Source organism: Nuphar pumila, chromosome 1, assembly GCF_984573655.1.
Source record: "Nuphar pumila chromosome 1, dmNupPumi1.hap1.1, whole genome shotgun sequence".
Classification (NCBI taxonomy): domain Eukaryota; kingdom Viridiplantae; phylum Streptophyta; class Magnoliopsida; order Nymphaeales; family Nymphaeaceae; genus Nuphar; species Nuphar pumila.
The window spans coordinates 49,918,523-49,942,838 of NC_143249.1; the positions used below are offsets into that span (position 1 = coordinate 49,918,523).

Consider the following 24,316-nt stretch of genomic DNA (forward strand, 5'->3'; position numbering starts at 1 on the left):
TTGATTCTATTGGTTCTAAGGACAGAGGTGGTTTGTAATGAAAGAACCTGACGGGTTCAAATGCACTTTTAACAATTCTTGAAAATTGCACCATGATTTAGTGATCATAGTTTTGTAGATGCCACCGAGTAACCAGTGGCTCATCTCATTTCCTAGCCGTACTTAACATCATCACCGATATAGAGTCAAATGGCCAAACGACAGAAGTAACAAACTAGACGAAAATGCAATTTAATTTAAATAGCTTATTCTGCTAGTGGGTTTTTGTAGGCCTGAGGTTGAACCTTAGATTCATATCCCTTGACCCACGTTTGAGAGAGAGAGAGAGAGAGAGAGAGAGAGTTCATAAGGTCCGGATCATATAACTAAAATATTCTACCAGATGCAAGTACTATTGCCATATGCAAACACCACCTCAAACAAATGATTAGAATTTCAACTTTCCAAATCTTAAATAACCATCAACTTGGTCTCTTCGGCAAGCAATGTTGCAGCAGCTTGCTGACCAATCTAGATTCATTCCTCAACCGACGCCTGCATTTGATCATCATTCTCGTCCTAATCATTGCTTCCCACCACCATTATTAGTATGATACAAAAGATTAGCGTAGAATTGAAAACTTAAGGTTGAACATGTTGACAAAAACCTGCCGATACAGAGAACAATCCAACCATTATACCCGACCCCCTCATGAAAGAATTGCACTAGGCTGAGAAGAGCCCGCAGCACAAGTCTCTTGAGTGCACATGCTCCCATGACAAGTAGATTATATATTTCTTATCCTCCACAGAGAATCAGTTGATGCCATTGGACATATCATGGTGAAATCCCCTTAGTATCTGGAATTCCTTAATACAGGTACCTGGTGACGAGTAGCCATTTCTTCCTTGACTTGGGAAAGCTGAAGTCGTAGACGGCTAATTTCCTGCAAAATGGTTTAGGCTTTAGAATCCAAAAAAGTGACAAGTAGATTATATATTTCTTATCCTCTCTCTCTCCCCTTGAGCTCGAGCTCTCTCCCATCGCCGCCACCCCAGCTCCGCCTCTCGGCTCCTCCTCTCCTTTCGCAGGTATGTACCCTCTCTCACTCTCTTCTTGGGTCGGCAGGGGAGGGGCTGAGCACCCCCCCCCCCCCCCCCCGCTCTCGGTCTCTTGTTGGGTCGGCAAGGGAGGGGCTGAGCCCCCCCTACTCCCTCGTTTTTCGGCACAAGAGGGTTTTTTTTTGGGTCGACAGCCCCCATCTGTTTTTTTTTTGGGTCGACAGGGGAGGGGCCAAGCCCCTCCCCCATCTGTTTTATTTTTTGGGTCGACAGGGGAGGGGCCGAGCCCCTCCCCCATCTGTTTTTTTTTTTGGGGGTCGACAGGGGAGGGGTCGAGCCCCTCCCCCATCTGTTTTTTTTTTGGGTCGACAGGGGAGGGGCCGAGCCCCTCCCCCATCTGTTTTTTTTTTTGGGTCGACAGGGGAGGGGTCGAGCCCCTCCCCCATATGTTTTTTTTTTGGGTCGACAGGGGAGGGGCCGAGCCCCTCCCCCATCTGTTTTTTTTTTGGGTCGACAGGGGAGGGGTCGAGCCCCTCCCCCATATGTTTTTTTTTTGGGTCGATAGGGGAGGGGCCGAGCCCCTCCCCCATCTGTTTTTTTTTTTGGGTCGACAGGGTAGGGGCTGAGCCCCCCCTTCTCCCTGTGTTTTCGAATTGATTTGAAAATTGTAATGTATTTTTTTTTGTGTTTTCAGGATAAAAATGACAGATAAAGGGAAAGGACTTGTGTCATCCTCATCCCATCATATGAGTTCTGCTGCTAGTTTTGCTGATAGTTGCAGTGGGATTGATGATGTGGGGCCACTATGGGTACATGTAGATAAATTTGCAAAAACTGAAGAAAGAGGTGGTGGAAACAAGAGATTTCGATGCAAGCTCTGCGAAAAAGATTTTGTTGGGTCTTACACAAGAGTGAAGACTCATTTGTTGAAGATACCAGAACATGACATTTCAGCTTGCAGAAAAGTTGATGAGGCAATGCGAAGACAATACAAGAAAATACAAGAAGAATATGAGAAGAGAAAGGCAATGGTTGATTCTTCTGCAGTCAGTGTGCCATTTGCAAGCCACCAAGAAGATGCTGAAAAAAAAAAAGTCAATGTAGGAGGTAGAGGAACGATACAAGCAGCATTCAATACATATGGAAGATAAGAATTTGATAGAAAAGTTGGGAGGTATTTTTATTCTGGTTCACTCCCATTTAATGCGGCTAGAAATCCTTATTGGAAGGATTTAGTAACATCCTTGGCAAATTGTAATTTGAGTGGTTATGTGCCTCCAAGTTCAGAAAAAATACGAACCACACTTCTTGCAGAAGAGAGGGCAAATATAGAGAGGTTGCTAGAAATAAAAAAATATTCATGGGAGCAAAATAGAGTTTTCATTGTGTCTGATGGATGGACAAATATTCAAAGGCGTCCATTAATCAATTTCATTGATTGTTCGCTTAGTGGCCCAATATTCTTGAAAGCAGTTGATGCATCTGGGGAATATAAAAATGCAGAGTATTTAAAGAGATTGTTTATAGAAGTGATAAAAGAAGTGGGTGATCAAAAAGTGGTACAAATCATTACAGACAATGCTCCAGTTTGTAAAAGTGCAGCATTGAGATTGGAGAGTGAGTATCCTCATATTTCTTGGACTCCCTGTGTAGCACACAAATTAAATCTAGCCCTAAAGAGCATATGTAACCCCAAAGAAGAAGAAAATTCACAAACATATGCTTTATGTTCATGGATTGAAGATTTAGAAAGAAATGTCAAAAGCATTAAGAATTTTGTTGTTAACCACCATCATGCTAATGCTATATTTAATAGGCACTCTGATTTGAAATTGTTGAAGGTCGCTGAAACACGTTTTGCGTCCATCATTGTGATGATGAAGAGGATTAAAAGAGTGAAGAATGCTTTGATTAACATGGTGACTGATGAAAATTGAACATTCTATCGTGCTGATGATGATATGAAGGCTCAAGAAATTAAGAAATTCATTCTTGATGATGAGTTTTGGGACAGAGTGGTATACTTCCTTCAATTTACGCAACCTATTTGGGAAATGTTAAGAGAAGTTGATAAGGATGAGCCCATGCTTCACAGAGTTTATGAAATGTGGGATAATATGATTGAAAAAATACAAGTTATAGTTTTCATGCATGAAGAAAAAAATCCTGCATTGGATGATTCAGATTTTTTTAATCATATTCATTCAATTTTAATCAGAAGATGGGATAAGAGCAACACTCTTTTGCATTGCATGACACAATCTCTTAATTCAAAATATTATGCAAATAAGTGGCAGACTGGTGGTATTGGTCGTGTCCCTTCAAATTTAGACCCAGAGCTATCAAGACATAGAAATATGTGTATGACAAGACTTTTTTCAGAAGCATATCTTCTACATCAAGTCACATGAGAGTTTGAAAAATTTTCATCTTCGAGATTATATGCACCAACATTATTCGTGAGAGAAGAAGATAATATAGATCCTATCACATGGTGATCAACATTTGGATCAGAAACACCTCTTCTGCAACGTCTTGCATTAAGATTGCTATCGCAGCCTGCTAATTCATCTTGTTGTGAAAGAAATTGGAGCACATATTTTCAAATTCACAACATGAAGAGAAACAAACTCACCAGCAAGCGTGCAGAGGATTTAGTATATGTTCATTCAAATCTTCGATTACTTTCGCGAAGCAATGATGAATACAGGTACTAATTTGCTCTCTTAGTTATTTGATTATTTCTTAGTTTTCATTTAAATATACTTGTATTGTATTTATCATTTTCAAATTGGGTTTATAATGCAGACAAGGAACATCCAAATTTTGGGATGTAAACCCAGAAGAGTGTGACTTCGAGGGAGAACATGAATTCAACGTAACAAACATGGATTTAGCTGAGCCCAGTATTCCTTCTAATGATGCATTTGATGATGAAGAAGAAAATTATTAGCATCCATTACTTCATCAGGATATACTTTGGTATGTAATTTAGTTCTTTTATGCAATACTTATTTGATTGATATTTAGGTCGATTTATGTAATTGCTTTACTTATTTGATTGGTAATTTGATATTTAGGTTGATATACTGCATGAATGATGAATCATATTATGAGTTTATGATAATGTTTACTGTTAAAACTTCAAAATTATATATATATATATATATAAATTTTTTTTTACATTTTTGCCCCTGCCGCACCCCCGCACCCGCACCCGCACCCGCACCCATGTGACATAGCCTTAAATGAGAGAGACTAGTTTTGCACATAATAATGCCCAAGACAGTATATTGCAGAGCCTAAATAGTTTTGGATCCTGTTCAGTTAATTTACAGCTACAAATTCCATCTAGGAGGAGCAAAGAATGAGCTCAGGGAGATTGTTATGCATCTGTTAGGGAACGACTCACCACACTATCGATAGGTCAAAGAAACAAAAAACGAGAAGAGAAAATCAATCACACAAATAACAAGGATTTTTCGTGGTTCGGCAAGAGTTGCCTATGTCCACGGGCGAACTGAGATCCATTATTAAGATTGAGATAAACACACTGATTACAAAAGATGGATTGCCCTCTTTTAATACACACGCTCCTCCAACAGCATCAATGTGGTTACTGAAAAAAGACATAATCAGTTACCAAAGAGTTTTTGAAAAGAAGGGAATTATATATGGTGATAACCTTCAACCGAATCAACAAATAATGTCATTTCTCAAGAGACAGAGACAAGGTACTTATGATGGAGAATTAAAAAACAAAGCCCACTGTCAGAAAGATGAAGCAGCATCTCTATTTATCTCCTTTTACACATTAGGGTTCTGGTAAGATGACCAGAATCCCTTTTTACACAGACAAGGAAAATAAACATTAAATTAGAATTTTGCTTCTGAATGTGAATTTCTAACAGCTTCTCTCAAGCTCTGCATGTTTTCTTATCATGGATAACTTGCCTTTTAAGATCCAAAATCATGACTTTATGCATCCTTTTGCAACTATTTCTGCAACCTAGTTTGGCTGTCAATATCTTCTTATAAAGTGTCGAACTATTTATATATACTTCGTATATAGGTGATACATCATATCCCTCTAAGGATGATCTCCTTTGGCTGCAGTAGTGTTATCATCGCAAAATTTTTCCCCTCCCTTGCGAGAGAGAAACGAATTTGCGAGTCAAACTCGACCAAAGTTTTGAAAATGATTTTGAAAATTTACTCGCCTCCGTTTTTAAAATTTACGGGAAAATTCCGTGGAATGGGATCCGCCTGTCGGTACGAGGTTCAACCGTTCCTGGCGCCTTTACCAGGGGTAATTGAACCAAGGATCAATTACGTGCTTTAATTTGACTCAAATAGCTAAATTATTCTCTATTTTTCCTAGAATGCACAAAGAATCAGGCTTGTGCTATGAAATTTTTAAAAAATGCAAGTTTGAGAAACTATGATGTTTGCTTTGGAAAATTGAAATGCATTTGGAAAAATGATTGGAAAAGTGCTTGAAATTGGAGTTTTTGGGAAAATCATTGAATTTCATTGGAAATCAAAAATTTGCATTGAAAAGTGATTTCTCAGGAAAGCTTGAAAAACTGAGAAAATTGGTTTTGAGATTGGAAACTTGGAATTGCTTTTATGAGAAAATGGATTTGAGAATCTTGAGAAAATCTAAGAAATTTATTGGAAAATGACTTTTGAAATGGAAAATGAATTCTCAGGAAAACTGGAAAATATGAGAAAATCGATTTCTGAAAACTTGGGATTTTGAAATTTGAGAATTTGAAAACATAGGAAAATCTTGATTTGAACTTGGGAAATGCTTTGAAATGTCATTTGAAAACTTAGGATTTTGAGAAAATCAGATCCTGAGAAAGACTTGGAAATTCTTGAGAAAATTGAATTTTCTGAAATTGAAATTGGAAAATGAGTTTGAAAATAATGCAATTTGAATGATATGAATGAATGAATTTGAAAAGGGAATTTCATTGAGGAATTGGAAAATCCTTTTAAAACTTTGAAAAATGCAGTGCATTTTGAAGCTAGCCTAAGTGTGTAGGCTGAATGTGGCTAATACGAAGATCATAAATCTTGGTTTTCTTCGTATTCTGACTATGGCCATAAATATGAATCCCACCGAGTTTATAAACTCCATAAAAGCTTGTGCACGTGCCATTCGTGTAAACCATAGTGGATTTGAAATAAATGCACATGAATCATACATCAAATATCGAAATTTGCACAAATTAAACTATATGCAATGCAGCCCTATTCTAAGCAGAAAAGTAACTCTTATTCCAAATTATTACATTTGAGATTACATTGAATTGAAATAAAAAAAAAAAAATCTAAGTCTTCTTCTTGAATGTTCCTGCAAAACTAGAAAACAAGGTTAGCACAAAAATGTAGGTTTTTCTGAATTTATCCGAAAATATGGGAAATTATCGGATATTATTCAGATATAAACCCAAAATCATACCCCCTTTGATATAAACATGATGAATAATGAATAAATTTCGAAAATAAACTTGAAAATTCGAAATTGGGGTCAAAATGACCAAAATACCCCTGATGACCTTGAAATCAGGGTTTTATGAAAGAATTTTTTGTAAATTTTGGAATTTTGAAAATCAAATGAAATAAATCAAACATAATATGATAAAATATGATAATATGCATGAAATTTTGGAGAATTAGAAATTGAACTTTCGAAATTTAGGTCAAAATGACCAAAATACCCCTGATAACAAGACTATGGCCTTGAAACCAGGGTTTTCTGAAATAAATTTTTCAAAATTGAAAAATATGAAATGCAAATGAGATTAAAATTAACCCTAATATGATTCTACATGCTTATGTACATGATACAAACCCTAACATGGCGAAAATATCATAAAATATCGAATTTAACTTGATTTTCGCTTCTGAATTTAAAGATAAACTAACACATGGAGCAAATGAACTTGGAATTAAACCAAATTTGGCATGGACACCTAAAATAACCCTAGAAACATAATGGATCTCGAAAATCTAATTTTTTTTTGTATTTTTAAATATGGAAATTCAAATAAAAACCCTAAATTTTGTGATTTTTGCCTAAAATATTGATTCTAAAGGGGATTTAGGATATCAAACTTCCATAAAAATTTCCCAAATTTTATGGGATGACAGAGGACAGTAAGGCAAGGATTTTTGCCTTTTATACTTTCTGTTTTTGACCTATGGTCGGAGCTGTACCACTCCGGCAAATCGGATCGGAATCCGGCGACTCTAGTAAATGAAGGAAACAGACAGGTTTCGGTAGAAAATGTGGTAAAAATAGCAGACAGATGGGAAAATGGCTGAAATTATGGGAAAATTTCCCTGACAAACATAGGAATATTTGATATTTTGACACTATTGGGATTCGGGTTACGGTTTGGAAAAGACCACACTGTTATCAGAGACCTAAATCTCTGGAATTTCTGGACATTGGAATCGGTTAGACAGAAAGAGAAAATCCGGAAAAAATAATGAAACAGATCCAAAAATTCCCAAATTTTGGGAAATGACAGGAAATCATGTTAGGAACAACTTTCATGTTTAAAGTTTTTGCAGACGGACTACATATTTGGAGGAGTCGGTGCATTAGAGTCTGTCTATACCCTGACGAAGGAAAATCAAGATTTTCCCAGGCGGCTGGGAAATCTGATTTTTGACAGAGGACAAAACTAACTGGAAAAACTTCAAAATTTCCAGATCATCAGTAGATTCGATTATGAATACACTGTGATTTTTTAAGGATGATTTGAATCTCCCACATGGGTGATTTTGAAGGTTCTTTTCTGCTAAATCAGAAATTGAAATCTCAGAGAGACAGAAAACCCGATTTAGGGTTTGGTTGGTTTAGAAGGGTTCCGAAACCCGAATTGAATAAAATTTTCGGCAGAATATTAAAAACAAACGAAAATGATTACCACAAAAATTTCAAAATTTATGGACGAAAATTCATACATGTAATGACAATGATATTAGGCACATACAAAAAAAAAAAAAAAACCTATAACTGACCATTAGACATTAATAAAACTAAACTACATGAACAATATGACTATAAAACTAAGATATAACTCTAAGTAAAAGAGAGACATGGAATCTATATGATGGTAGTAATAAAACATGAAAAAAAATTAGGGGGTCATGAGCCATTTCGATGTTAGCCTTTGAAATGAGGAAGGAAGTCCGATCCATTCATTGGACGAATCCCTTCCTCTTCATGGCTTCAACATGAACAATAGAGAATTTCCCAACAATACCAACCCAACTCTAAACTGGATTTTACATCGGATCTATCATTCTAAAAGAATAACAATAATGTTTTTTTTTTTTCAAAGAGAATCAGTATAGTAGAAGAGAACCATAGGCTTACCTTGGGTCGGCGGCAAGAGGAGTTGGCGCAAGTGATAGTGGTGCTGTACCAATGGATGTTGGAGGATCTTTGAGGCTGCTGAGATCGACTGTTGGTTGTGGCTGTAGTGCCAGCTGAAGGTGGTTGAAGCTTGCAGCAAGGCGGAGGCTTGGAAGAGATGGTACCAATTGCTATGGTGGCTGAAGAAGGTTGCAGCTGGAGGAGACTTGTTGTAGATGGCTGGAGCAAAGCAGAAGGAGGTTCCACCGGCTAAAGGAAGGTGAAAGTGCAGCTTCTATTGGTGGTGATGAAGGCTGCTGTGTAGAAGAGGTGGCTGTTGAAGTTGTGGAAGGAGCTCTGGAGCTGCTATGCTGTTGTGGAGGTGGCTGCTGTAACAAAGGTAGCTGATTCTAGTGGTAATGGCTGTTACACAAAGGGGGAAGTTGCTGTCAAAGTGGCTGCAGTTGTGCAAGGGGAAGCTGGACCTGTTGCTACAGTGCAGCAATGGAAGGGGCTGCAATGAAAGCGTTGGATGGGCAGCAGCAGGTAACTACTTGGAGTCAGTTGCTGCAGACGTTTGTTGAAGGCGAAGATGGTGGCTGCAGTGTTGAAGCAGATGACAAGGGGAGAAGAGGCTGGCGTGAACTCCTTCTTGGTTGCTTCTTGGGTTGAAGACTTAGGAAAAAATGAAAATTTTCCTAAGTTTTCAATAGGGAATGACTTTAGTGAGAGGGGAGAGAAGGTGAGGGCTGGAGAATACGTCCTTTTTTGGGAATAGGCAAGTGAAGAAGCCATATAGTGGCTGGACAATGGAGAAGGGAAAGAAAGAAAGGAGGGAAAGAAAGAAGGAAAGAAAAGGAAGGGAAGAAAGGAAAGAGAAGGAAGAAGGAAAAGGAAAGAAAAGGGAAGGAAATAGGAAAAGAAGAAGAAGAAGCTGGATAGGGGTACACGTGAATGGCTGGGAGAGGAAAGAAAGAGGAGAAAAAAAAAAAAGAAAGAAAGAAAAAGAAAAAAAAAAGGAAAAATAATAAAATAAAATAAAAAGAAAATGGAGGAAGAAAGAAAGAAAATGGGTTGGAGGTTTGGGTAACCCCCTTGTGGGTCCCACCTTAGGAAGAATAATATAATAAAATAAATAAATAAATAAAATAAAATAAAATAAACAACAAAAAATAAAGAAAAAGATAATTTTTTTTTCTTTTCTTATAAATTAAAACAAGAAAATGCAAATGGATGGGCCATCTCAGAGCGGGTCCAAATTCCACATTTGAAATTCATTTTGACGATTAGAGGGGTAAAATAGTCTTTTTAGAAAGTTTCTAGACGAAACGAGCTATTTTTGGTAGTTTTTTAAACGAGCTCGGATTTTGAAGTTCAATACCCCGTTGCGAAACAAATCCAGAGTAGAATTTAAAAATGTAATTTTGAAAGAAATCCAGATTGTTTTTCTCGAGAAAATGCTTCCAACCGAAACGAGCTATTTTTGGCAGTTTTTTAAACAAGCTCGGATTTTGAAGTTCAATACCCCATTGCGAAGCAAATCCAATGTAGAATTTGAAAATTTGATTTTGAAAGAAATCCAGATTATTTTTCTTGTGAGAAAATATTTCCAAATTTAGACTTCCGGGGGTAAAAATGTTAATTTTGGAAACCCAGGGTTTCAAATTGATTTCTAAAAGCTTTTAAAACTCTATCTGGATTGAAAATTATAAAACTGGAGTTCTGGACTTCGAAAATGGAATGAAATGTGATGAAATGTTATGAAATGCTGAGAAATGATATGAAATGATGAGAAATGACATGAAATGCTATGCGAAATGCTAACTCTGAATGAAGAATTTTGGATGTCAGACCCCGATTGACACTTGTACCAGTTTAAAAAGCATTAAAATTGATAAAATTTGCAAAATAGCTCAAGAAATGGTTTTCGGGACTCTACTGGGTCAGAGTGACATTGAAAATTGGGGTTCGAGCTGGATTGAACTGAAGTGAGCTGGATTGAGCTGGGTTTTAGAGTTTCAGAACTCAAATGAACAGACCAGGCACTGACTCAACTGACCTTTCCGACTGAATTTTCAAGAAAAGCTGCCATTTTTAGAGAAATGGTACGGAATGATCACTAGAGTGAAGTGAATTACGAACCTGAACTGGGTTTGAGCTACAACAAAGGTCAGTAATACTGATATGAACTAAAATCAAAGCTTGAACACTAGCTCAATTGACTGAACTCAGCTCAATTTCAGCTGAAAGAGCTAAAATGGACTAAAATGGGCTCCTAGACACTTGAAAATGGTTTTGAACTGAAACTGGAGCACTTGAACTCCTGGTGAGCTCAAGTTAGACTCTGGGGAACATGACTGACTATGAATGACTGACTTAGAGACAATTGGCTTGGATTCAAGTGAGAAATGAGCTCATTTTTGAAGAAATGATCCCATTTTGGCAGGAATGGTCAGAAATGAAAATGGTCTGTTCATTGTGAGCTCAGATGAGCTTGAGATGACTGATATTCTAACTGTCTTGAACTGACCAATGAGCTTGGTTGACTCCGACTGACTGGGGTCCGGGATGACCTAGGGGTAAAATGGTAATTTTCCTAATGAAAATGGGTAAAATGGTGATTTTCTGAAACTGACTCGGGGTTTGACTCCTACACTGACCTGACAGGGTTGGCATTGCCTGAGGAGGATTGTTTGAGAATGAGTGAGGAAAATTTGGGGTGTTTTACAGATGCCCCTCTTTGCTACTAAGCCGGCTTGAAGACGGGCTTAGTGGCAAAGAAAAACACACCAAATTTGGGCTATAAAAATGCCCCAGTTAGAAGGATCTGACTGGATATGAAAATATTAGCCTTGATGAAAATGGTAGATATGAAATGAAGAATAAAGAAGAAAATTTTACTTCAAAAGAAGTGAGATTCAGGTTTTGCCCTTAACCTGGATGGGACAGGAAATACCTCGTGTAGAAACGAAGCTCAGGTTTAACCCTCAACCTGATCGGGGAATGAAATACCTCATCAAAGGTGGCTCAGGTTTGTACCCTTATCCTGATTGGGAGGAAAAATGAAATACCTCATCAAAGGAGGCTCAGGTTTGTACCCTTATCCTGATTGGGCAGAAAATGAAATACCTCATCAAAGGAGGCTCAGGTTTGTACCCTTATCCTGATTGGGTAGAAAAATGAAATACCTCATCAAAGGAGGCTCAGGTTTGTACCCTTATCCTGATTGGGCAGAAAAATGAAATACCTCATCAAAGGAGGCTCAGGTTTATACCCTTATCCTGATTGGGCGGGAAATGAAATACCTCATCAAAGAAGGCTCAGGTTTATACCCTTATCCTGATTGGGCAGAAAATGAAATACCTCATCAAAGGAGGCTCAGGTTTGTACCCTTATCCTGATTGGGCCGAAAATGAAATACCTCATCAAAGGAGGCTCAGGTTTGTACCCTTATCCTGATTGGGCAGAAAAATGAATAGAATCCTCGAAGGAAGAAACCATGATGGAACCTTCGGATTTCCGCATAATGAATCCGATAGGGGTTTTGCAAAAGGATGAAATTGGGGTCCCTAAAGCTTGAAAAGGGGTTTGATTTTGGGCGCCTCATTGCTGAGACTAAATAACTTTTGAAATTGGTGACCTTTTGCTGGAATTGGTGGCTTAACCTCAAGCCGAAATTGGACTTTCTATGGTGGGACAGTGGGGACACAGGGAAGTGTGCGAATCTGAGAGCCCATGCGCTCAGATTATACCAACAGAAGGGAAGGAATCTTAAAAACTCCCATTATCAAGTCCTTAAAAGGGATAACAACTGATGTCGGGATGCGCCAAAGATGAACCTCAAGCTCTCGCTTCACGCCAGGATAGCTAGAAAATATTGTCAAAATGTTGAAAATTATTGTTGATTCGAAATAATTGAAAGTGATGCACATTGCTTTGAAAATATTCCCTCTTTTCTACCTGAAGTATTATCTCCGATTGGGCTTAACTTCGTAAAATCAATATTCGAATTCAAATTGCTTGCAATTGGCTTTCTTTCAAGGAAGCTATCAATTTCCCTGATATGAGCAGAAAAGAGAGTATTCTTGATATTGTGAAAGCAATTTGTGAAAGAATATTGATAATAGAATTTCACAAAATTTAAAGAGGATTCTTTGGCAGATTTGGCAGTCTGATATCCTGGAATTCTTTCTCATGACGATCTTTCTGCCTACTATTTTTTTTTTTGGCAGAATTAGAGCTCTCTTGGGTTTTTGGAGATTACATCATCCTTCATTTTGGAGATGTCTTGACTTTTCTCTCTTTTTTTTTTTTAGAAGGGTACGTCACAAACTCCTTCATCTCAGAGATGCTCCGATCCTTCTTTTCTCTCAGGGATTATATTGACGGTTATTGGCTCTTTGGTTGGAAATCTCTTGATGATAGCAGAAATTAAATATCCTTTAGGGTTTGTCGGGAGGCTCATCGCAGTCGCCTTCATCTTGACGGTGCTCTAAACTTTCCCTGGAAGGATCCGTCACAAACTCCGTCATCTTGGAGATGATTCAAATCTTCTTTGGCCCCGGGGGTCTACTCGCCTAATTCGCCTTCATCTTGACGACAATTGAGAGATCCCTTTTGCAGATATTTAATTGCAGCTTAGGTGATTGAGGAGATATAGGGATTTAATGGATTTTTCTGTATCACCAAGGATATTTTGACTGCTTTATTTTCCAAGAATGATCTTTAAAAATGTGTCATTGACTGCGATCAATACCGATCACTTATGGCTTTGCAACAACATTGAATTTCCTTTGCTGGCCATATCGAGGATTTATTCTTCATCCTTTTGGTCGGCTAATAGAAAGAATTTGAATTTTGAATCCTTTTTCACGAAAGCTTTAACCTTTCAGAAATAATACTGAAGGTATTCTGAGGTAATGTTTTTGTGCAATAACAATTTTGAAATCAACAAATATTTAATGACAAATTGGCAAGATTTTCTTGAAATCCTTTGTGGAAGCGAGTATTTGAAGCACAACGTAACACATCCATGACAAAAATTTTCTTCTCCTTTCCCCAAAGGAGAAGATTCAGACATTGGAAATAGAAATTACTCCTCTCTTCCCTGAAGAGGAGGTGTTTGCAAAACGAACTTTCGAAGAGAAATTAAGCTTTCGTCAAAACTTCCTAACATTAGACTTCTCTTATGGAAAGGGGGCCGGTAATGATGAGGTCGGTGAATTGGTCATGAAGGAACGAGTCCATCACACTCTCCCTGAAAAGAGGGTCCTTCATGATGAAATGGCCAAGTTTAAAATTGCGGTCACAAGGAAAGCGAGCTTCGGTCGAAGCTCTCCCTGAATTAAGGGTTCCTTGTATGAAATTGGAAATTTGTTTTGCAAACGGTTCACATAGACACGAGTCCCTTCAAACTCTCCCTGAAAAGGGGCTAGGTGAACAAAGGATAGCATGCGAAAAGAACGAGCTCCCTTGAACTCTCCCTGTACAAAGGGTCTCTCGCAAGAGGAAATGATAGGAATTGGTATGAAATTGGAATTTGGAAAATTTGAAATTTTGAAATTTGGAATTTGAAATTGGAAATTTGAAAATTGGGAAATTGATTGGCCCGAAGGTCGAAATTGGAAATTGAGTGACCCGAAGATCGAATTTGAAAATTGGTTGACCCGGAGGTCGAAATTGGAAATTTGGAAATTGGGTGGCTCGAGGGTCGAATTGGTAATTGAAATTTGAACTTTGATGAATGATCAACACAAAGACTGAACCCGAGAGGTTGACTGATACGACCCACTAGTGAGACACTAACACAAGTGCTCAATCTTGAAAGAACACCAACATGAATACCGGGTTTTGAAAATATGTCAACATAGACATTGGATTTTAAAAATATATTAGTTCGAGCACTGGATTTTGGAAGTGTACCAGTTTGAGCACTGGATTTCAAAATTGTACCAGTTCAAGCACTGAGTTTTGAAAATATACCTTGTTTTTAATTTGAAATTTGAATTTTTAAAAGAGACCTATGCTCTTAAAGTATTTGGGAATTGTAACGAGAATGATTGTCGGGGTCTCAGGATTATCCCTTATCCTGAATGGGTAGTTCAGGTTTATCCCTTAACCTGAATGGGTAGCGAACTTGATGCAAATGCATGCCAATGAATGCAGATGTATGCAAATATGAAAATGATATAAATGAATGCACATGCGTGCAAAATGAGAGATTTGTTTATCCTGCCTGCATACAGGATATTTGTAGATAAAAACAAAATTTTAAAAAATACCCCAGTATAACTGGGAAAGGAGAATTTAACCATTATTGAACAAAATTTGGAGGAATTACAAAGAATAAGACATGGTTTAAGTATAGAATTTTTTCAAATGCCGAGCATTGATGGGATCTGGTAATTCCACTCCGTCGGCATTTATGAGTCGATATGAATTACGAGGTAATGCCTCTTTGACAACATAGGGACCTTCCCAATTTGGTGACCACTTGCCACCTGGGCGGTGCTTGAGATAAGCCGTTGATCTGAGCACTAGATCATTGACTCGAAATTTTCTTTCAATGACTGATTTTGCATATTGTTTGGCTATCCTCTGACGATATGATTGAGCGTGCTCTGCTGCTCTGAGTCTTCTTTCATCTAGCAAATCAAGCTGTACTAGCCGCTGTTGCTGATACTGATCAAGAGGTAATTCGAGAAGTGATGCAAATTTCAGAGCAGGTTTCTGAACATGTAGAGGCAATACTACTTCGGTTCCGTAGACAAGTTCTGACGGAGTAGCATTAGTTGGAGTTCGAATGGTGGTTCGATACGCCCACAACGCATCATGAATCTTTTCATGCCAGTCACGGCCTGTTTCCAAAGTTCGCTCCAGGATTCGAATCAGAATCTTATTAGTGGCCTCTGCTTGGCCATTCCCTTGAGGATAATAAGGAGCGGAGAAATGATGATGGATTTTGAACTTCGAAAAGAAAGTCCTCATTCTCTCGTTCTTGAAATGACTGCCATTATCTGACACAATATCATGTGGTATGCCGAAACGACATAGGATATTCTTATGGATGAATGAGACCACATGCCGACCTTCTACTGTGCATAGAGTGACTACTTCTACCCATTTAGTAAAATATTCTGTTGCAGCAAGAAAATATTTATGGCCATTTGAAGCAGAAGGAGTAATGGGACCAACAACATCAAAAGCTCACATAGAAAATGGCCATGGCGAGACGACAGATTGCAAATATGTCGCTGGCGCATGAATGGAAGGTGCATGCATCTGGCATTGAACACACTTTTTTACAAAACGATAACAATCTTGTTGCATAGTTCTCCAGTAATAACCTGCTCGGATAATTTGTTTGACAAGAGTTTGGTAGCCAACATGACCACCGCAGATACCTTCATGTGCTTCTTGCACAACTTCTTTGGCTTCTTCTTCGTCCAAACATCTGGAATATTCAGAGCTGAATCCACGACGATAAAGGACGTCAGCAAGAATAAAATATCAAGCAGACATGCGCTGAATTGCTCGCTGCTCTCTCTTTGATAATTTGGGAGGAAATTCGCCAGTTTTAATGAAATTCTTGATATCATGATACCAAGGCTTCTTCTTTTGCTCAGCCTGGTTTATCTGCTCTACTGAGACGAAAGCAGGTTGATCAAGTCTGCCAATTTCAAAGGAGCGACAAGATTCTTCGTTCTTGAAAGACATGATGGATCCCAGATTGGCTAAACTGTCTGCAATTTGATTGAAGTCTCTCTTGACATGGAAAAGTTGGAATTCTTCGAAATTGCTAACAAGAGCTGAGACGATCTTCTGATAAGGAAGTAACTTCTGATCCTTCACTTGCCATTCAGCTAAGACTTGATTGACGACGAGCAAAGAGTCGCCATAAACATGCACTCTTTTGACATTAAAGTCTTGTAGAATTTTCAGACCTTGTATCAAAGCTTCATACTCGGCCATATTATGAGTGCACTGAAAATCTAATTTGAGAGAAAAGGGGATCATCTCCTTCTCAGGTGTGATCAATAGAATCCCGATTCCTATGCCTGCCATATTCTTGGAACCGTCAAAGAATAAATTCCAAATTGGGGATTGTTGAATATTGCAGATCCGCTCATCGGGGAAATCATCCTCGACTTTAACATCCTCTGCTAAAGGAAAATCTGCTAATTGATCTGCAATTGCTTGGCCCTTGATAGATTGCTGAGAGACATATTCCAAATCGTATTGCATCAATAAAACCTGCCATTTGGCAATCCATCCACTGAGGAAGGGTTGCTCTAGAATATACTTGAGAGGATTTAATTTGGATAGGATCTTGACTTCAGATGTCAACAGATAGTGTCTCAATTTCTGACACATCCAAACCAGAGCTAGACATGTCTTCTCTATCTGAGAGTATTTCTTCTCATAATCAATGAAGGTTTTGCTCACATAGTAAATGGCATGCTCTATCAGACTGCCTTCTTCGTATTGCGCCAAGAATCCGCCACAAGCAACTTGATTAACTGAAATATATAGTAGTAGGGGTTTCTCCAATTCTGGCGGCTTTAAAACAGGAGGATTGAGCAAATATTTCTTGATGCGTTCAAACGATTGCTGACACTCTGGTCCCCATTCAAATTTCACTCCTTTCCTGAGCAAATGATTGAAAGGCTCACATCTCATGGCCAAATTGGATATGAATCGCCGAATTGATTGCATGCGTCCCTGAAGGCTACGCAATTCTTTCAAATTAGTCGGGGGAGACATGTCAATGATAGCTTTGGCCTTAGCGGGATCAACTTCTATCCCCTTTTTGCTGACTAGAAAGCCTAACAATTTTCCAGATTCGACTCCAAAAACACATTTTTGTGGATTGAGTCTTAGCTTGTAAATAATGAGCCGCTTGAAAACTTGATTGAGAGCTTCGATGTGATCTTCCTCTTCTTTGGACTTTACCAGAATATCATCGACATAGGCATCCATGATTTTGTGCATCTGATCATGGAAAATGACGGCCATAGCACGCTGATAAGTGGCTCCAGCATTCTTAAGCCCAAATGGCATGACTGTATAACAAAAAGTGCCCCAAGGAGTAGTGAAAGATGTCTTGGACTGATCACGAGCGGCCAACTTGATCTGATTATATCCGGAATATCCATCCATAAAAGAGAACATAGCGTGACCTGCTGTGCTATCAATCAAAAGATCAATATTAGGAAGTGGATAATCATCCTTAGGAGTCGCTTTATTGAGATCTCTGAAGTCGATGCAAATTCGAACTTTACCATTTTTCTTGGGAACAACAACAATATTTGCTAGCCAATCTGGATAGTCAATGGTTCGAATGAACCCTGCTTTGAGTAGGTCTTCTAGACCTTCCTTAACTTGTTGTTCCACTCGAGGATCCATCTTTCTCAGTTTCTGCTTAACCGGCTTGACATTTGGTTTTAGGATGAGACGATGCTCAACCAATTTGGTATCTAGACCTGGCATGTCCTCATACGTCCACGCGAACACTTCTTCATGTTGCTTGAGAAAACGGGTGAGCCTTTCTTTCTCTTCCGGGCTCAAACTGCTGCCAATCTTGAGAATTTTAGGATCGTCTTCTGATCCAATATTGATATCCTCAGTCGGATCCTGAACTAAGAATGATGGCTCATCTTGTTTCTGAATTGCTGCAAATTCTGGTAATTCTTGAAGAGCTGAATCAAATCCTACAGGTTCTTCTGACTGCTTTGTAATCTGACTACATTCTGCTCTTATTTTAACCTGATGAATCACTGTTGGCTTTGAAAAGGCCTCTGGATTAAGAACGAGCTTCTTGATAGATTGGGAAGACATTCTGAAAATTGGAGAATAAATCGATTCAGGAAAATCTCCTATCATAAAACAAATTACTTTTGTTAAGAAAATAATTTGAAAGATAAAAGAGAAGAATAATGGCAAATTTTCAAAGATTTGATAACGAGAAGTAAAGAGACAAATGGCATCCAGATAGACAAAGGAAATTTGCAACTTTATTAAAAGATTGAATTGAGGACAATGATTGAAATGAAACGGGATATCATCCTAAATGTGAAAACAAAAGAATAGAAATGAAAGACAAGCAGATGCCCTTAGTGCGTCCCTTTGATAAAGATAGTGCCCTTCTGAGATCTTCTGCCACTAAAGCCCAATCCGGCTCTCTGAGGATAGTGCTGAGGAATTACTGGCTCGAGACGACCATTCCCATTTTTTCCCAGGCCTTGAAAAGGCTGATAACCATGCTTTACTAACAGATCGAATCCCTTTTTGGCCTTCATAAATTGGGAGAACAGTGGATGATCTTTGAATGTACTATAGTCAATTCGTCCTCCAATTTTGAAAAACTGTGGGCCTCTCCATCGAGTCATGGCCACTGTATGTGCTGGTTGTTCAGCCGTCTGCAGTATTCCCGAATTTTCTTCAAAGCTGACCTCATCAATGCCCCTAATGCTAGGGATATCAGTAGTGAAAGTGGGCCTAGGAACCATAGGTTGTGCAAGCCTCTTCTCCGGATCCTCGCCCAAGACTGTTGTGATCATTCCACCTTTTGACCACTTGACACACTGATGCAAAGTAGACGGCACCGCGTTCGTGTTGTGAATCCACGGTCGTCCCAACAACAGATTATACGTTGGGGGTACATTGACCACATGAAAGAGGACAGAGTGGACCGAGTAGTCAATGAAAATTTCCAAGAAAATTTTCCCTTTAGCTGTTTGGCCATGATTATCAAACCCGTAGATGGTGATCGGGTCCGGGGTATATTGCTCTTCTCTAATGCCCAAAGCTTTGGCTGTCATTTCTGGGCATATATTGAGGTTGCTGCCTCCATCTATCAGCACATGAGGAACAGTCATTCCTCTGGCTCGAATCACAACATACAAAGCGTTGTTGTGAAACACATGCGGCTTAGAAAGATCTTCATCTGAGAAAGTGATTGGAGCATTTATCATGGCCTGATTGACTATCTGGGCCATGTCTTCAGGAGTTATGCTCGGTTTCACTTTGATTTTCCGCAACAGATCATTCAACACTTGCTGGTGCTTGGCGGAAGCTTGGGCTAAATCCAAGATTGAGACATGGGATAATGCAGTAATCGGCTTTGGTGCCGATGTCTCACCTTTCTCCGGAGCGGGCTTAATAAAGTGCTTGGGGAGCCATGGCATTCTTTTAGCCACCTCAGGAGATACCCCAGCGGGTTTATCAGATACTTTCATTTTACCAAAAGCTGCAATGAGATCCATTTTCTGAGCTTTGGACTGAGCCTGCTGCAGCACAAGGACCTGATGTTGGACTTGCATATCCCTTTTAGAGCATGGCCTAATATGCTCCTGCGGCTGAAAAGGCTGTTCAGAGACGACCGCCGTAGAATGATGGGGAAAGGGTTTCTTTAGAATATCCATATTTTCATCTTCGGCACCCTCTACCAGAAGATTCTTGTCGATGAGATCCTGAACAATATTCTTGAGAACGAAGCAGTTCTCAGTATTGTGCCCCACTGTTCTGTGAAATTTACAAAATTGATCTTTGAATTTCCCCATGGGAATAGGGGGATCAACCAACCTAGGCAGTTTGACCATCTCCTTGGTCAACATATACTCGAGCACAGTCTCGAGGGATTGGTCTAGTGGAGTGAATTTCCTGTCATAACTCCACCCTTCATGCTTTACTTTTTCTCGGGGCTTCGGTCCCTGTTCTAATTGAAGTGGCTTATTGAATTGAGGGACTGACTTGCCTTTTTGATCGTTCTTGTTGGAACTTCCTACCCCATAACAGAAATCTTTGTTCTGCCCCTTACGGTGTTTCCAATTATTATTTCTGACAGAATTAGTGAAGTGAGTCTTCTTCTTCTGCTCAGTTTGGCCGTTGTTCTTAGTAAAGGTGAAACCTTCATAGAAACCATTTTCCATACTCAACTCGAGTCATTCGGCTCGCTCTGTCAGTTCAATGAATGTCCTTGATGGTGCAGTAGAGATGAGACCTCTTAGAGGCTGTGAGAAGTTACTCAGAATTAGGGACAAAGCATGTCCCTCTGATATGGGGTCCCTCATCTTGTTGCAAGCTGACCTCCATCGGTGGATAAAATCTCTGGCCTTCTCATTTTCTCTCTGTTTAAGGCCGCAAAGATGGCTGAGGGTGGGAAGTGCCTCAGCATTGAAGAGAAATCGCTCAATGAACATGTTTACCACTTTGTCAAATTCTTTCAACTCAATTGGATTTACATGCTCCGAGTACCATTTAGCTGCGGTTCCCTCCAGACTGCGAGGGAAACATAGGAAAAGTGCACGGTTGTCTCGCTTGAATCTGGAGCATTCAGCGAAGAACATGGCGAGATGAGCTTTAGGATCGCCAGAACCATCGAATTTGATAAACTTTCTGGGGAGATTCTCGAGATTGTCGTCCCCATCCAAACCATCATAGAAGTCTTCACTGGTGAAGACTTTCTTGCCCTTGTCGCGGGCCTGCAGGTCTCGAAGCATTCTGACCACATCTTTGAACTGCGGCTGGTCAGAGTCATTGACAGACTGTTCTTTGAATTTGTGGGCTGACCCCTGCCCCTGGGTAGACTTGCGGAATGCCCGATGGGTCTCAAACTCTTCATCTGAATCTTCCACTGATTCCTCTTCATCAGTTGCATCAACATGCTGGGCAGGCTTCTTGGATATCTTCAAGGCTTTCTTGACTGCCCGGCCTTTTGTCTTTTGCTTCACCTGTGCTTTCTCTGTACTGGCTTCAGCTTGTTCTGCCAGCATCTTAGTCATCATCTTCTTAAACATGGCATACATTTGAGGATCAATGTCATCCTCAACCTGTTGCCCCTGATTTTTGCCTGAGCGCGGGGAATCCATTTCTTCGTCTGAAGCTGTCGAATATGCGATTCCCTCGACTGGTGCAGTCTTCTTCCCTGACCTTGTTTGAACCATTGACTGTCACGAATGCTCTCTGCAGAGCAAAATCGATGGTTAGGCTTTTGAGAGAGATTTTGATTAGAAGAAAATATTCGCTGAGAATTTTGGTAGACAATTTGAAAGAATATCCCATTACTAGGGATTGAGTCGTCGCTGGAATTACGACAATTGCGTTGTCATTCCTTTGCAAAGAAAATAAACAATTGAAAATTAAGCCTTGTTACCTAGGCGAGGTCGTCAAACCAAGAATTGAAGAATTTGCAAGATTTTTATTTATTGAAAGAAAATATGATTGCATCAATAATAAACTTGAGAAAGAGGGGGCGGACAGACAATTTGCCACCACTCTTTATAACTAGCAGAGACACGAGGACCAGGAAAAAGCGGAAGAGTAACAAAAGAGTCCCAGCCATATCTGGCAGAATGGTATGCTCCGGACCACTGTGCTGATGTAAGGTCGAACTCTGGCACGACTCCTGATAGCAGCCGCATCTCTATGTGCTTTTGTCTCTGAGAAAACTGTCGAACACACCGCTCCGGATGATAGTAAGCACAGAAGAATGGACCAAGCAACTTGAATCTCTTGCCATATGCATAGGTATATCTGGGAGGCGATAATTCTCGATCAAAATAGTCCCACACCACTTCTTCTTCCTGCAGATAGTCGATCAGGAATCGGTACCGCGCAACTGGAAGGAGCTCCTTGCCGTTGTATCTGAATGAACTAGCTCTGGTCGGTACATGCTGAAGGAACCAAGATTGAAGAGCATAAGTACATCCCTCGACTAAGATGGACTCTCCAAGTGTGAAGCGGGTCAGTCCTCTGTATAGAAAAGCAAGCGCGGCCATGGCTATCGAGAGACGGCTGGTCTGTCGACTTCCCCATCTTCTCAAAAGTTGAACTATTCTGACATCCACATAATTTTGTCCATCTGGAAAGAAAGCAAGTCCCATAGTACACAAAACCATCGCATGCTGAATTCTCTCTCGAGCTGTCCTGGACAACGAGCTGACTTCTGCGAATTCTCCATACTGTCGGTAGATCTCGATCAGACTCACGTACTCATTCCCATTTTCTTCAATCAGTGGCCAAGACTTGCGCCCTGTCATGCGAGCTACGGCATCTTTGGGGTCCAGACCCTTGACATTGATCAGAAACTGCTGCTCTAACGGATCTCCAGGCTGACCGGCTGGCTCAGGCAGTCCCATAATCTCTGAAAATTCATCCATCAGTAGTGTCATCTCGCCCCACGGGAACCAGAACGTGCAAGTGCGCGGATTCCACCGCTCTGCCAGTGCATGAATCAGATTGCCGTTGACTGTCAACTTTCCCACTGCAGATGCCAATTCCAACCCACAATCGCTCAAGTGGTCCGGAAACATACGAGAGAAATTTTTGAACCAGACATAGTACCACCGGGGAAAGAAGGGTCCGGTGCTAAGAGATCGATGCTCAGGAAGACTTTGTCGCACCTCATAGGAGATGTGACCCTCAGGAAAAACAGAATCGAGCTGACTGGATGCCATTGGACTGAAAGACAAGAAGACTAAAATTAGACTTTGGAAAAATACAAGAAATTTGAAAATTGCAGGCAGGATAAAATGAAAGCTGGAAATTCGAAGTCCAGAGGAACGAAAGAATGGAAAATCTCCTGAAGTTTTGAAGAAAAGGTGGATGATTTGGAAAAATTGCCCAGGGTTTTTGAGAAAAATGAGATATTTCATAAAAGATGAAAAATGAGGTATTTTGGAAAATTGTTCGGTATTTTGGAAAAACTAAAAAAATAAGGCGAAAATGAATATCATACATTCAATTACAAACAATTATGCACATACAACAATCCCTAAGAAGCCAACTCTAAATGCATTGATTTTGAAAGAGCTTTAGGACCCTAATCCTGACTCTAGGCTCAGATCAACTGTGTCCAATCATGCTATGCCGATATACTCGAGCCGAGGCTCGATGTACGTGGCATAAAACTCATCTCCGGGTCTAGGCTTGTGTTTTCCCAACATCCTTAAGCGCCTGCCGATATACGTTGGACTATGGCCCTTGGTACGTGGCAGGGGGGCGTTAGCCCAAATAAGTGGCCCAGTTGTGAGGCTCTGTCCCGAACTATGGTTCTGGAAGAGAGCCCAGCAACGTGAAGACCGGGTAGACATAGGTGGGGTGGTTTTTGAAATATGATCACATGCAGGCAAACAGAGGGCTCTAAGTCCTAAAGAGATAGAATTTTGAAATTTTTTGAAGAAGCAAACATTGTTTTCATACAAGTCCTAGATTGAGGAGTGTTGTATTTCAGACCTAAGTCTAAGTGAGCATGCATAATTCTCCTCAATATGGTCCTATCAAACCATGCCTAGTCTACATGCAATCCATGTCAGCTGGGTTCAAGTCTAGGCTCCTAGGTTCACATGATATCAAAAATTAAAAGCTGACAGTTCAAAGAGCATGATTTTGATAATTGAGCTAAGTCAAAGCACATAATTGATCAGACGAAGACAGGTCCCATCACGGTCGCCAAACCTGTTATCATCGCAAAATTTTTCCCCTCCCTTGCGAGAGAGAAACGAATTTGCGAGTCAAACTCGACCAAAGTTTTGAAAATGATTTTGAAAATTTACTCGCCTCCGTTTTTAAAATTTACGGGAAAATTCCGTGGAATGGGATCCGCCTGTCGGTACGAGGTTCAACCGTTCCTGGCGCCTTTACCAGGGGTAATTGAACCAAGGATCAATTACGTGCTTTAATTTGACTCAAATAGCTAAATTATTCTCTATTTTTCCTAGAATGCACAAAGAATCAGGCTTGTGCTATGAAATTTTTAAAAAATGCAAGTTTGAGAAACTATGATGTTTGCTTTGGAAAATTGAAATGCATTTGGAAAAATGATTGGAAAAGTGCTTGAAATTGGAGTTTTTGGGAAAATCATTGAATTTCATTGGAAATCAAAAATTTGCATTGAAA

The 24,316-nt window shown here is 39.7% G+C and overlaps 1 long non-coding RNA gene across 1 annotated transcript in view; it reads right to left on the reverse strand.

Moving 5' to 3' along the window:
* Nucleotides 1–365: 365 nt before the first annotated feature.
* Nucleotides 366–24,316, reverse strand: part of LOC149848906 (uncharacterized) — a 31,555-nt gene continuing 7,604 nt past the window's right edge. The window contains exon 2 of the long non-coding RNA XR_016433174.1: nt 366–926. This is a non-coding gene — a long non-coding RNA (uncharacterized LOC149848906). The remainder of the gene's footprint in view (nt 927–24,316) is intronic.